The following is a 13335-nucleotide window of genomic DNA, read 5'->3' on the forward strand; positions in this document are numbered from 1 at the left end:
AAAAACATCGGGGTGCCTACCCTGTACGAGGTGCCATAGACTGAACTCAAATGTTGCTTCTTCCCAAATGTCAGCAGAGTAGGAGACAAAGAACATTGAGGACAACCATATAACTAGAAACTATGAACAATATAACTGCCATATAGAAGTGATCAGATGATGACCAGAAGAAATAGAAATGACTTTATAGAGGAGGTGACATTTTTGCTGAGCTCTGAAAAATGACTAAGATTTCAATTAGAGATGGAAACAGGGAGAAAGGGAAGGAGAAGGCTCAATCTAGGAGATATTGTCTCCACTGCTAGGCTGAGAGCCTCCTGAGGATAAGGAATATTTCCCATGAATCTTCTTTTTTTTTTTTTTGAGATGGAGTCTCACTCTGTCACCCAGGCTGGAGTGCAATGGCACAATCCCGGCTCACTGCAACCTCCGCCTCCCAGGTTCAAGCGATTCTCCTGCCTCAGCCTCCTGAGTAGCTGGGACTACAGGTGCATACCACAGCGGCCAGCTAATTTTTGTATTTTTTTTTTTTTTTAGTAGAGACGAGGTTTCAACATCTTGGCCAGGCTGGTCTCGAACTCCTGACCTTGTGATCCACCCGCCTCAGCCTCCCAAAGTGCTGGGATTACAGGCGTGAGCCACCGCGCCTGGCTCCACGAATCTTTGTATCTCCAGTTCCTCGTATACTATTGCTGCAAGGTAGGATCTCAATTAATATTAATATTTTTATTATTAAATATTGTGATGGTCACTACTGTCAACTTGATTGGATTAAAGGATGAAAAATATTGTTCCTGGGTGTGTCTTTAAGGGTGCTGCCAAAGGAGACTGACATTAAGTCAGTAGACTGGGGAGGCAGACCCCCCCTCAATCTGGTGGGCACCATCTAATCAGCTGCCAGCACGGCTAGAATAAAGCAGGCAGGAGAAGATGGAAGACCAGATTTGCCGTTATCAGCAAAATTATGAGGAAGTTTTGAATCTGTTCAGAAAACAATCATATTCAGTACTTGAAGGTTATTGAGACATAAATGGAAGGGTCAGTTTAAGGACATATTATGAAGGGCCTTGAATATAAACTAAGCATTAGACCGTTAGCATGGTATAGGGAATATCACTGCCCTGGAAACAAAGAGACTAAATTATAGCACCAGATCTGACAAAAGTTTCCTTGACCGATTTTTCATGTATAATATGAGACTGGCAAATTTTCTCCACTACTTCAGACAGTTGTTTTGAGACGTGAATTAATAATGTTACGTTGAAGACGGTGTCATTCATCCTTGTATTTCCCGCAGCACCCATCACAGAACATTGCCTAGTAAATGTATAATGGCTTTAATTCATTTGTAAACTGTAAAACTATTCAAATATAATAAGACACATGCATGTATATATTCATTAAAGCACTATTCTCAATAGCAAAGACACAGAATCAACCTAAATGTGCATCAGTGATAGACTGGATAAAGAAAATGTGGTACATATACACCATAGAACACTATGCAGTCAGGAAAAAGAATGAGATCATGTTCTTTGAAAGGGCATGGATAGAGCTAGAGGCCATTATCCTTAGCAAACAGGAACAGAAAATCAACTACCTCATGTTCTTATTTACAAGCAGGAACTTTAGTTCCTTGACGAGAACACATAGACACATAAAAGTGAACAACCCAACACACTGGGGTCATTTGGGGGATAGAGGGTGGGAGGAGGAAGAGAATCAGAAAAAATAACCATTGGATAGTAGGCTTAATGCTGGGTGATGAAATAATCAGCACAACGAACTCCCATGACACAAGTTTACCTATGTAACACACCTGCACTAGCCCTGAACTTAAAAGCTTTTTAAAAGGCAAAATGTTTAATCCTCATAATAAACCCATTGAACTTAGTACATATGCAACAACTATGTGTTCAACTGAGTTAGTTTTTATTTTTGTATATATTTTCTAAGAATATTGCCATATAAATTCCGTGTGTGTGTGTGTGGTGGAGTCTCGAGTGCAATGGCGTGATCTGCTCACTGCAACCTCCACCTCCTGGGTTCAAATGATTCTCCTGCCTCAGCCTCCAAGTAGCTGGGATTACAGGCACCTGCCACCACACCCAGCTAATTTTTTTTGTATTTTTAGTAGATACGGGGTTTCACCATGTTGGCCAGGCTGGCCTCAAACTCCTGACCTCATGATCCAACTTCCCCAGCCTCCCAAAGTGCTAGATTACAGGCGTGAGCCACTGTGCCTGCCTTTGCCATATAAATTCTGTTTTTTAAATGTGCATTGAAAATCTGTCATTTCAATAGCAAAGATATGGAATCAACCAGAATGCCCATCAATGATAGACTGGATAAAGAAAATGTGATACATATACACCATGGAATACTATGCAGCCACAAAAAGAATGAGATCATGTCCTTTGTGGGGACATGGACAGTGCTGGAGGCCATTATCCTTAACAAACTAATGCAGGAACAGAAAGCCAAAGACCACATGTTCTAAGTGGGAGCTAAATGAAAACACACAGATGCATAGCGGGGAACAGTATATACCGGGGCCTACTGGAGGGTAGAGGGTGGGAGAGAGATGAGGAGGAAATATCACTGACAGGTACCAGGCTTAATACCTGGGTGATGAAGTAATCTGTACAACCAAGCCCATGACACATGCTTACCTACGTAACAAACCTGCACATCCTGCACATGTACCTCTGAACTTAAAAGTTAAATTTAAAAAAAGAAAGAAAAAGAAAATCTATAATGTGACACTAGGGATGCAAAGATGAACCAGCCACCATTCTCTCCCTCAAAGAATTTACAATTTAATAAGGGAGATGAGACATTTGTGAAAACACATATAATACCAACCAACACCTTGAAAATGGAAATGTGAGTAAGGCAGTTTGCTGTGGTAGCTGTCTCCAAGGTGGCTCCCATTAATTCCTTTTCTCCCTATGTGTCCATGCCATGCTCCTGGCAAAGAGCAGAGACTTTTCTTTCTACTCTCTTGAATCTGAGCTGGCCTGTGATTTCAGTGACCAATAGAGTATCACAGAAGTGATGGTACGTCACTTGCAGACCTAAACTTTAAGAGGAATGGCAGCTTCCATCTTGGTCTCCTGATGCCTTTAAGAAGTTGTTATGCTGAGAGAAGCCAAAGCTCAGAAGGACGAGGTGCCATGCAGAGATGGAGAAAGGCCAAGAAGCACTGAGGTCCCAAACTTGTGAGTGAAGAAGCCATCTTGAACATGGATCCTCTAATCCCAGCTACTTCAGGTGATGAGACTTCAGATGAACCACGCACCTGAGGCCTTCATAAATTGCTAACCCACAAAATCACAAGAAAAGAAAAATTGATATTCTAAACCACTAAGTCTGGGATAGGTTTTTAGGCAGAAATAGGCAAGTGAAATATATGGGATGACAGAAGAAAAATTAATTTCAAAGTAGAAAATTGGGAAAGATTCATGAAAAGCTGGTTTTAAAGAACAGGTCAAATTTGGATGGTAAAACAATAGCTAAAGGGGATTGTGATTTTTCACAAAGAGAACTGAGTATAAAATGAATCATGAAGGTAAGAAAGTCTAGAATACTTAAGTAATGGACAGAGATTTAGGTTGATTTAAATATGCACATTTTGGGAAATGTGTAATGGGAATAAGGGCAAGACTGAAGCTTAGTTTCAAAAAAATGCCTTGAAGGTATCTGAACGACATACTGTAGCCAACTGAGTGACTTAAGTTTTGAAGCAGTAAAGTGTCATAAGATTCTCACCTCTTCACTGCTCCCACCCTAGTCCGAGCCTCCATGATGTCTTAAGACTTCTAGAAAAGCATTTGATTTGTCTCTGTGCTTCCATTCTTGTCCTCTTACAGTTAGTTTTTGACATGGCAACTAATATAACCAATTAATAATATAAATTAGGTCATGTCCCTTCCTGTTCAAAATGATTTGAGAATTTTAAATTATACTCAGAATAAAATCCATAATTGTGGCCTCCTAAAACAGCCAACATAATCTGGCATGTAACCAAATTCCAGCCTCCCAGAAGGAAAGCAGGTGGTTAAGGTAAGCCATATTGTTTATGTAAACAGCTTAGGCACAATGAACCAGTTTTTTAAATTATGGAATGATGACACCCTTCCCCAAACACAAGTTCCCAGATGCCAGCCAAGGGCAAATTTTGCAAGGTTTTCCAAACTCTTCTCCTCCCACTCTCTACCTTCCACAGTGCACTCCAGCTACGCTGGCCTTCTTGCTGTTTCTGGAACATCATATCAAGCTCATTTCACCTCTGGGCTTTCCACTTGCTATTCTTTCTGCCTAGACATTCCGTTCAGTCTATGATAAAATCTCTTCTTCAGACAAGCCTTCCCTGATGACCTTATCTAAAATAGTGCCTACCCCATCCCTTCCTCTTTTTCCCATTAAACTGCTTTATTTTATTTCATAATCTTGACTACCATATGACATTTATTATTCATTTTTCATTTATCACTTTATAGTCTCTCTTCTCTTACAGATAAAAACATGACAGGACTTTATCTATTTTGTTTATCATTGTAGTCCCAGTACCTAAAATAGTGTCTGATGCATTGCAGATTTTCAATAAATACCTCTGGAATGAAGAAAAGAAGGAAGTTAGATTAGAGCTGCACTTGATGAAGACTGTACAGAAAATAGTTAACACAGCAGATGTAAGTTGCTATACTTAGAAAAGCCTGCTGGCAAAGTTGGCCCTTGACTGGCATCTGGAAACTTGGGTTTAGGGAAGGGTCTCATCATTCCATAATTTAAAGGCTGGTTCATTGTCCCTAAGCTGTTTACATAAACCTCATGGCTTACCCTGAACACCTGCTTTCCTTCTGGGAACCTGGAATTTGGTTACATGCCAGGCAGAGGGTGCCTACATGACCAGCCCCTAGTGAGAACCCTAGCCACTGAGCCTCTAACAAGTTTTCCTGGTTGACAACATTTCTTATATGTTGTCACAATCCCATGCTGGGGGAATTAAGTGTGTCTCCTGTGCCTTCACTGGGAAACCATTCTGGAAGTTTGTGCCTGATTTCCCCAGGATTTTGCCCCATGCACCTTTTTCTTTTGTTACCTTTCCTTTGGATTCTTTCTCCATAATAAATCCCAGCCACGAGTCCTAATATATGCTGAGGCCTGTGAGTTCTCCCCGTGAGTCATCAAAATTAGGTGTGGTCTTGACCTCCTGATACCAAGAGTATCATGACAGCAGCTTACAAGGTAGATTTGATGACTAGAGTAATTATTGACAAAGAGGCAAGTTGGGAAAAAGGCTATTGCAATGTTCTAAGAGAGAGATAACGACTAGCAGTGGAGGCAAAAAAGTTGGCTTTTTTGTAAGTATATTTTCCAGGGGACAGTTTTGCAAACTTCTGATGAAAGACGAGAGGTGAAGGAGTAATAGAGAGCTAAGGAAGCTGAAAGTAAATGCAGACTACTTTTAAACAATACAGGAAAAAATAGGAATATGGTAGTCTTAGGGTAACTTAATTAGGAGAAAAGTACATAAAATAAGAGGATATGAGTATTTTCTAGAAAGCACTTAGAAAGCTTAAAAATTCAAGAGGTGGCCCCACGCCACCGCCTCGGCCACCGCAGCACACAGCTTGAGGGCGGGAGGCCGGGGGAGGGTAGCGGAGCCAGTGCCACCGCCATGTTGGGTCTGAAGCAGCTGCTGTGAGCACTGAGAGGGCGAGCCGGCGTGCGGAGCGGGTGACAGCGACCTGGGATCTGTCTCTCTGAGAGTGGCCCGGGGCGGCGGCGGCAGAGCCATGAGCAGAGGCACCCCTCACATTGGCAGCAAGATCGGCCTCATCTCCAAGGCGGAGATCCGCTACGAGGGCATCCTCTACACTGACACCGAAAACTCCACCGTAGCCCTCGCCAAAGTTCGATCCTTTGGTACAGAAGACAGACCAACAGATCGTCCAATACCACCTCGAGATGAAGTCTTTGAATACGTTCTATTCTGTGGGAGTGACATGAAAGACCTCACTGTGAGCCACCAAAACCACAGTGTTCTTTGCCTCAAGACCCAGCTATCGTTCAGTCCTCACTAGGCTCATCGACTTCATTCCAGTCCATGGGTTCTTATGGGCCTTTCGGCAGGATGCCCACGTACAGTCAGTTCAGTTCAAGTTCCTTAGTTGGACAGCAGTTTGGTGCTGTTGGTGTTACTGGAAGCTCTTTGACGTCCTTTGGAACAGAAACATCAAATAGTGGTACCTTACCCCAAAGTAGTGCGGTGGTTCTGCCTTTACACAGGATACAAAATCCCTAAAAACACAGTTATCTCAAGGTCATTCAAGCCCTCAGTTAGATCCTTTGAGAAAAAGCCCAACCACGGAACAAGCAGTGCAGACCGCCTTGGCCCACTTACCTGCTCCAGCACCTGTTGGGAGAATGAGTCCCGTATCAACCAGGCCTTTGCCATCTACCAACCAAAAAGCAACTGAGGAGCATAGGTGAGCTGAAGTACACAAAGTTTCAAGGCCAGAAAATGAGCAATTCAGAAATGATAACAAGAGACAAGTAGCTCCAGGTGCTCCTTCAGCTCCAAGGAGAGGGCGTGGGGGTCATCGGGGTGGCAGGGGAAGATTTGGTATTTGGTAGATGGGCCAAGGAAATTTGAGAAAGACTTTGACTTTGAAAGTGCAAATGCACAATTCAACAAGGAAGATATTGATGGTGAGTTTCATAATAAACTTAAATTAAAAGAACATAAACTTGAGAAACAGGAGAAGCCTGTAAATGGTGACGATAAAGGAGACTCGGGAGTTGATACTCAAAATAGTGAAGGAAATGCTAATGATTCAGAAGATCCACTTGGACCTAATTGCTATTATGACAAAACTAAATCCTTCTTTGATAATATTTCTTGTGATGACAATAGAGAACGGAGACCAACCTGGGCTGAAGAAAGATTAAATGCTAAAACATTTAGAATCCCACTTCATCCAAACCGTGGTCATGGGGGATACAGAGGCAGAGGAGGTCCTGGTTTCTGTGGTGGCAGAGGGTGTGGTGGTGGCAGAGGTGGTACCTTCACTGCCTCTCAAGGATTTCCTGGTGAATTAAGTGGAGGTAGTGGGGGCTGGGAGTTTGCAGATTTTGAATACAGGAAAGACAACAAAGTTGCTGCATAGTCTACAAACAAGTCTCTGAAAATAGGTGAATTTCTAGCTCTTCATGGTCCTGAAAATTGATTTCAGTCTTTGTGAAGACTGAAGAAGTGAATTCGCTGTACATTTGTCACCAGCACTGGGTTTTAGTTTTTTGTTTTTCCGCTTAATTTCAAAGATAAAATGCAGTTAATTTTTGGGGGTGGAAGGCTCAGCCATCTTACCACATGAGCATTAAATATATTTGGAATAGCAAAAAAAAAATAAAATAAATAAAATTCAAGAGGTATTTCCCAAAGGAAACATTAGAAGTTGGCACAAGAACAGAAATGGAATCTTCAAAAGTTAAGACTGTAAGTTCAATGAGGGCAGGGACTTCTGTGTGTTTTGTTCACTGGCATATTCCATGCACCTAGAAGAGTACCTAGCACACGGTATGCACTCAACAAATACTCCTCAAATGGTAAAGGTAAAAGAAGGGTCATATTTTAAAAGTAGATAAATCCTGAAATGTGGAGGAATAGAATTGAGAGATGTCAAAATGATGTCAGTAAAGTAAGAAGCTAGTGGGTGTGGAGGAGGATGGTCCTTAAACAGAATAAGAAACATCCATGACCACTCTCTGGGGAAATCATTAGGAATCAATAAGAAAGTAACAAAAATAAGTACTTTATCTGCCAAGATTTCCTCTTTAAAAAAAGAAAAGATGAATTTTTAAATACTTTTAGAATATATATAACATGACACCTAAGTGAATTGAGACAAACCAATGTCTTCTTTAAAAGTATTCATTAGAAAATATCCCTTGGGGCCAGGCGATGTGGCTCTCGCCTGTAATCCCAGCACTTTGGGAGGCTGAGGTGGGCAGATCACAAGGTCAGAAGATAGAGAACATCTTGGCCAACATGGTGAAACCCTGTCTCTACTGAAAATACAAAAATTAGCAGGGCATGGTGGCATGTGCCTACAGTCCCAGCTACTCTGGAGTCTGAGGCAGAAGAATCGTTTAAACCTGAGAGGCAGAGGTTGCAGTGAGCCAAAATGGTGCCACTGCACTCCAGCCTGGGCAACAAGAGCGAAACTCCATCTCAAAAACAACAACAACAAAAAAGAAAATATCCCTTGGATAAAATATTTCTCTAGCCCTAAAATCTGATGAAAAAGACAGATGCAACTTTTATCTTCAAAACCCATCTAGAATGACAGGACATCCAAATGATTCTCATTTGAATGAAGAGAGAAAAGGTACTTTTACACTGCATGAAGTGAGATTTACTGACAGATTTTCACAAATGGTCTTACAGTCTAGACCAAAGCACAATGTCAATATAACCCAGAAGTTGCAAAAAGAGTTGTTAACATTTGAAAGGAAAATACCAAAAGTCAAATTTCTATTTATTTTATAACTGCTTCAAAAAGAGAACATTGAAAATAAAACTATATTCCTACATTAAATATTACTTTCCTCCCTTTTATGAGTTACATATTATAGAACATGTCATGAATGCTGAGCAGCACTTCCCAAATACCCCTTTCAAGACCAAATGACTGATTTTCCAAGCTGCTGGGAAGGTTGTCAGCTGACTGCTCACAACTCTGTCCTCAGCCCTCTCTAAGAACTGCCCTCGCCTGAAGACAGCTGTCTCTGCCAAGGTCACACTTCCTTCCCAAAGCAGCCCTCATCCAATGGCTGATCTGTGTGATTGTATAAAAGCCCAAGCCCTCCTCCAAACTCAGGCCTACTCTGAAGGACTATTCTAGTTTCAGAGCTCCCTGGTTTGGGGCTTGTGGGGACCTTGTTGTGACTGTATTGCAACCAAACTGCTGCCTCTGTCTTATCCTGCTCTGCCCTCCTCCCTTCCAAGAGAACTTCCCATTGACTTCCTGCACCTCCTTCTCAAAATCTGCTACCCAAAGAACCTGAAAGAAAGATGCAAGAACCAACCATTGCTCTAAGAATTAAATATAAATGAAATCTATGTCTTGCTTTGTTCATAATTTCAGCAAAGTGGTTACAGTCTGTCCCTCAACATTTCTCTTATTTAAAAGTAAATGCAATGTTAGAAAGTAAGAAAGTATAAATCCTACTTTCAAACAAAACTATTTCAACCACATCATTTATTTATTATTTTTTATTATTATGCTTTAAGCTCTGGGGTACATGTGCAGAACATGCAGGTTTGTTATACAGTTATACATGTGCCATGGTGGTTTGCTGCATCCATCTGCCTGTCATCTACATTAGGTATTTCTCCTAATGTTAGCCTTCCCTAATCGCCCTGCCCCCTGCTATCCCTCCCCTCAACCCCCATCCCCCGACAGCCCCAGTGTGTGATGCTCCCCTCCCTGTGTCCACGTGTTTTGATTGTTCAACACCCACTCATGAGTGAGAACATGCAGTGTTTGGTTTTCTGTTCTTGTGTCAGTTTGCTGAGAATGATGGTTTCCAGCTTCATCCATGTCCCTGCAAAGGACATGAATTCATCCTTTTATATGGCTGCATAGTATTCCATGGTGTATATGTGTGACATTTTCTTTATCCAGTCTATCTTTGATGGGCATTTGGGTTCATTCAAAGTCTTTACTGATGTGAACAGTACCTCAATAAACATACATGCGCATGTGTCTTTATAGTTGAATGTTTTACAATCCTTTGGATATATACCCAGAAATGGAATTGCTGGGTCAAATGTCAATCACACCATTTATTATCTACATCAGGGGTGGGTTCCCAACCTCTGGGTCTCAGAATGGTATGAGTTCATGCCCTGTTAGGAACTGGGCTGCACTGCAGGAGATGAGCAGCTGGAAAGTGAGCATTACCGCCTGAGCTCCACCTCCTATCTGATCAGTGGCAGCATCAGATTCTCATAAGAGTGCAAACCTTGGCCAGATGCAGTGACTCACGCCTGTAATCCCAGCACTTTGGCAGGCTGAGGGGGGTGGGTCACAAGGTCAGGCATTCAAGACCAGCCTGGCCAACATAGTGAAACCCCATCTCTACTAAAAATACATAAAATTAGCCAGGTGTGGTGGCAGGCTCTTGTAGTCCCAGCTACTTGGGAGGCTGAGGCAGGAGAATCACTTGAACCTGGGAGGTGGAGGTTGTTACAGTGAGCCAAGATCGCACCACTGCACTCCAACCCAGGTGACAGTGTGAGACTCTGTCTCAAAAAAATAAAAAGAAAAAAAAAAAGAGTGCAAACCCTATTGTGAACTGCACATGCAAGGGATCTAGGTTATGCAATCCTTTTAACAATCCAGGCTGGGCGAAGTGGCTCACGCCTGTAATCCCAGCACTTTGGGATGCCAAAATGGGCAGATCATCTGAGGTCAGGAGTTCGAGTGCAGCCTGGACAACATAGTGGAACCCTGTCTCTACTAAAAATACAAAAATTAGCCAGGTATGGTGACGGGCGCCTGTAATCCCAGCTACTCAGGAGGCTGAGGCAGGAGAATTGCTTGAACCTGGGAGGTAGAGGTTGCAGTGAGCCAAGACCATGCCATGGCACTCCAGCCTGGGTGGCAAGAATGAAACTGTCTCAAAAAAAAAAAAAAAAAAAAAAAGAATCCAATGCCTGATCTGATGATCTGAAGTGGAGCTTTCACCCTGAAAAAATCTCCTGCTCCCCAAACCTCAATCACTGGAAAAACTGTCTTCCATAAAACCCACCCCTGATGGCAAAAAAGGTTAGGGACCACTGATCAGTATTACCTTGGGCAACTTAATCTCTGATCCTCAGTTTCCTCAAGATTTAAAAAAATTATAATAGTACCTATCTCATTAAGTTGTAATGATTAACTAATGTACACAGAAATACACAATAAGGGCTCAATAAATATCACCTCACTTCTCTCCATTCATTATCAGTGGGGCATAAGTTTAGAATTGCTTTTCCATAAGCAATTCATTCACACTGGTGATGCAAACTCTTAATAACAAAAAGTATGCAATTACATAACAGTTGTATGGCTAACAGATGGCATATCTGATCAAAAGGTATGAGAAAGTATTATTCATACTAGATAGAATCACATGAGGAACAGTAAATTACTCTTTACTGAGCATTTACAATATACAAAGTACAATGTGGAGTCTTTTGCACTTTATATTTTATTTAATCCTCGAAACAATACTGTGAGGTAGGTAGTATGCCTCTTTCACAGATACGAAACTGGTGAGGTTCGGAGAAAGTAAATTATTTAAAGTTACACGTCTAGTAAGTGGCACAGCCAACATTTAAACTTAGTTTTTCTGCATCTGGACTTTTGTATTATACTAATGGAATCTCTTTGCTTTACTTCTCTTCACATGTTTGCCCCAAATAGAGGCTAACTTTTAAACACATAGAGCCATCTTAGCTTCCATAACGTAGCAGAAAGAAGGGATCTGTAACTGCTACTTTAATCCTCACGATGAAACAAACAAATGGTCTCACCCGCAGCCACATAATTTACTCTTACAGCCACAGCCCCTTTCCTTCCACATCCAGTCCATAAGATCTACCTTCTCATCACTGTTGTCCTTGAGTAAACTGGCCTTTGTCCAGTTATTGAAGCTTTCACAGCCCTCTATCTATCTGATCCTAAATAAGTATAACTTCTGCTGAACTTTCTGCCACTATAAGTGTAACTTCTGCTGAATTTTCTTCCATCCAGGCCTCAGCAGTGAGATGCATCAGAGCTGTTGGAGTCAGAGTGCTAGCATGTTCTACGGTAGGGGCCCCAGTCCTGAGATCACATGTCTGCACTGGCTGACGGACATGGTCATAAATCAGATTAAATCCTAAGTAGATTCCAGTTGCACCTTTTAAAGAACATCCTTAGTTTAGTTTCTTATAAAAGCCCCTATGTATGCCACAAAGGTTGCCTTCCAACTGTTTAATTTTTCATGATGCTATTTCAACAACCTGCAATAATTTGTTTTACTTAGTTCTGTGTACAATGCAGAAAATAACAGGAAGAGAAGTACATTCTTCACTTTTAACCTGCATTAATCATTACTTTCCCCAGGGAATAGCTATTTATAAGATTCTCAATAACATTTTCTCCTAGGAAACCTCCTCTTGTGTACTGGATTCTAGCTTTGTCTCAAGCAGTAGTCCTGCTTCTTGCTTTGGGTAAAAATGACAGCAAGTGCAGCCATCTAATCCCTCACTGAAAACAGGTGAAGCCCAGGACAGGCACAGTGGCTCACGCCTATAATCCCAGCACGTTGGGAGGCCAAGGCCGGTGGATCACTTTAGGTCAGGAGTTCGAGACCAGCCTCACCAAATGGCAAAACTCCATCTCTACAGAAAAATACAAAAACTAGCTGAGTGTGGTGGTGTGTGCCTGTAGTCCCAGCTACTCCAGAAGCTGAGGCATGAGAATTGCTTGAACAAAAAAGGCAGAGGTTGCAGTAAGCTGAGATCATGCCACTGCACTCCAGTCTGGGCAACAGAGAGAGGCTCTGTCTCCAAAAAAAAAGAATGAAAATAGGTGAGTCCCATGAACACACAGAGGGGAACAATTCACACTGGGGCCTTTCTGGGGTTGAAGGGTGGGAAGAGGGAGAGAATCAGGAAAAATAATTAATGGGTACTAGGCTTAATATCTGACTAATGAAATAATATATACAATAAACCCCCTTGACACACATTTACCTATGTAGCAAACTTGCACATCCGACACATGCACCCCTGAACTTAAAATAAAAGTTAAAAAGAGAAATGGATACCTCGCCAGAAAAAAAATTCTCAAACCTGTATCTCCCTCGAATTACTGCTCTCTTTCCTTACCTTTAAAGCCAAATTTTTTAAGCTATGCAAGCTGTTTGAATTCGCCTAAGTACTATGTATCCCTGAATCAACTGCAATCTGACTTCTATCCCCCACCACTCCACTAAAATATCTTTTACAAAATCTTAAGTGATCTACATACAAATCTATGTGCCACATCCCAGTCCTTCCCTACTTGACCACTTTTTCTTTTTGGTTGAAATACTCTCTTCTCTTGATGCCTATGACACCATAATCTCTTAGCTATTCCTCTGTCTCTAGCAATTCTTCTTTCTCTTCTTTGCAGGTACACCACCCTCTATATGTCCCTTATATTCCTTAGTCCCTGTTCTCCTCTCCCTTCACCTCCTTAGATGTTTTATCTATCACTAATCTTGTCTCCAGGATTTTCCACCATTCATCCT

At 41.7% G+C, this 13335-nt stretch overlaps 1 protein-coding gene and 1 pseudogene across 3 annotated transcripts in view; one reads left to right on the forward strand and one right to left on the reverse strand.

Moving 5' to 3' along the window:
- The window catches only part of TMEM117 (transmembrane protein 117), a 542479-nt gene that overhangs the window by 480979 nt on the left and 48165 nt on the right, over nt 1–13335 (reverse strand). The window lies entirely within an intron of this gene.
- On the forward strand, nt 5802–7289 carry LOC105721854 (protein LSM14 homolog A-like; annotated as a pseudogene).

Source organism: Aotus nancymaae, unplaced genomic scaffold (assembly GCF_030222135.1).
Source record: "Aotus nancymaae isolate 86718 unplaced genomic scaffold, 86718_ANA_hifiasm-v0.15.2.pri h1tg000092l, whole genome shotgun sequence".
Classification (NCBI taxonomy): Eukaryota; Metazoa; Chordata; class Mammalia; order Primates; family Aotidae; genus Aotus; species Aotus nancymaae.